The sequence below is a fragment of the Notothenia coriiceps genome, unplaced genomic scaffold, assembly GCF_000735185.1.
Source record: "Notothenia coriiceps isolate Sejong01 unplaced genomic scaffold, NC01 NC01_scaffold00007747, whole genome shotgun sequence".
Lineage (NCBI taxonomy): Eukaryota > Metazoa > Chordata > Actinopteri > Perciformes > Nototheniidae > Notothenia > Notothenia coriiceps.
In genome coordinates, this window is record NW_011340448.1 from 4256 (window position 1) to 6616 (window position 2361).

Genomic DNA, 2361 nt, shown 5'->3' on the forward strand with positions numbered 1-2361 from the left:
AGGGTGGTCACCACACAAGCCCCCCCCAGAATTCAAACAGGGCAAAAATAAATCCTCGGGCCATGGGAACGGGCCACGAAAGGGGGCCGCAGGAGGGGGTAGGGGCCCTAACCGAGGGGCGAGGCACCCCCACCGGGGGCGGGCCGGGAACGGCCGTCGTAAGGGGCCGCAGTAGGTGTCGGCGGAGAACCCAACAGAAAAAGCGCAACCCCGGCCGCAGGCAGACGCACAAACGACGGCCGGGCACGAAGTTCCTCAGCCAGGGCGTTGAGGGTATCCCCGGAAAGCAGGGAGAGCAACCCGGCCGCAGGCAGACGTGCCGCGGCGGCGGGGCACGAAGTCTCTAGCAGGTGCTGAGCGTCCCCGGGGAAGCAGGAGAGCAACCCGGCCGCAGGCAGACGTTCCGCGGCGGCGGGCCAATGAAGTCCTCAGCAGGCGCTGAGGCATCCCGTGGAAACAGGAGAGCAACCCGGCCGCAGGCGACGTGCCTCGGAGCGGGCATGAAGTCCTCAGCAGGCGCTGAGGCGTCCCCGGGAAGCAGGAGAGCAACCCGGCCGCAGGGCAGACGTTGCCGCGGAGGCGGGCATGAAGTCCCTCAGCAGGCGCTGGAGCGTCCCCGGGAAGCAGGGAGAGCAACCGGCCTCAGCGTAGACGTGCCGCGGCGGCGGGGCATCCGAAGTCCTCGGCAAGCCTTGAGGTAACCCCCAGGAGGCAGGAGCAGTCCCCCCGGGAGGAAGGAACCAGTGGACAGAAGACGTGGACAAGACGGCCAGACAGGGCCCGACGCGCCACATGTCCCCGTGGAGCTGTCGACGTCCGAACTGTCGAGGGAGACGGGTCATGAGTGCCCCAGGCATCGGAACGGTGCGTCTGGACCCGTCGCCTCGATGTGTGAAAAAGGTGAGGTTCCCCCCACCAAAAAAAAAAAAAAAAAATGGAGTTCAACCGCCTGGTCAACTCCTTCGGCCACCAGAAAACTCAAAGGGCGATCGCGTAGCCTAACCTTTTTTTTTTTAGCAATACAGTTGCACTAGCCTTTAGCCCAGCCGTCGTTAGCCGAGTGGTTTTAGCGCCGGATGTCAGCCGACGCCCGAAAACCCACGGGTAATGGTTTGCTGGTGACCCAGCAAGGTCTGCTCGTCCCCAAGTGCTGGACGTTGGATAGAAGCCGATGCGGAGACGGCGAGCAACGTCTCCAGCCTTCGCGGAGCGCGCGACCGAGCCTCAGTCCGCGTGCCGTGAACAGGACGTCTCCCATCAACACGGCATTTCGGAAAGGAACTCGAGTTCTTTTGCGGTGTTCGCCTCCGTCAGGAAACTTCCAAGACGTATCGGGGTCACCAGTGTAGTGCCGAGGACATGGAAGTCGAGGCGGTGCAATGGAGATGTGAAGAGGTACTTTAATAGAGAGCAGAAAAGAATAGGAACATGTGTCATTCGGGGTCTGCCGGGTCGACAAGAGAAAGAGCCAAGAGGGCACACACTATAATATAAGTAACACATAACAAGTCCGTGCGGGAACAATAGCCGCAACTGTAGTTCCCAGTTTGAATTATGAACCCAGTGTATAAATAGGTGGTCACCACATAGGTCACTTTTTCTGTCAATCAAGTAAACTCCTGAATTAAGTGGCAGGGAGGCCAAGGGAGGAGGGATCAAAACCTGTTTTGTCTATTTTAACGGAGCTGGATTTTTTTTTTTTTATGAATGACTCGCGATCTACCAGCATTGCTGGTCGACCGCGGTCGACGTACTGGGCACCTCTGCACTACAGCATCTCTGTATAGTATGTGTATTCACTCTCTGTCCTAAACGGTTTGTTGGAGCTCCTGCCCCCCCCTCCCTACGAGCCTACTTTGCTCTGATTGGTCAGCTCACCCACTCTGTTCTGATGAGTCCACCACCGTTACAGCGGAACATCAGTGATTATGTGTTACAATGGTGTTAGCAACCAGAAAATGACACCAGTAATGACAAACAGATGAGAATGCTGCGTGGGGTGCCGTGTTGGCGGGACGTTGCGGGGCTTGCTGCCGCGGACAGTGTGAGCTGGATAACCGGGGTCGTTTCCTGGTTGCTGCGTGGGGTCTGCGAGACCGCGGTGTATCACTGTCTCAGGCTGAGAAATCCGCGGAGCCGCAGCAGAGAAAATATAAGGCTGAGTGAGTGTGTGTGTGTGAGGAGCTCCACGGATTGGTCCATTTGGACCTGGGCATGGTTACGTCCTCATACTCAGGAAGAAAAAAATAGAAAAAGAAAAATCTCTAACGTTCTGGGGCAACATAGCCAGGTATTTTCTGTGTTTTACTCGCTACAGGGTGTACTTTGAGGGTTTCTGACTTTGCAGACCGTTTACATGCA

The 2361-nt window shown here is 57.3% G+C and overlaps 1 pseudogene; it reads right to left on the bottom strand.

Annotated features, from left to right (window-relative positions):
* The window catches only part of LOC104944261 (inactive phospholipase C-like protein 2 pseudogene), a 3125-nt pseudogene extending 1761 nt beyond the window's left edge, over positions 1-1364 (bottom strand).
* Positions 1365-2361: the final 997 nt, after the last annotated feature.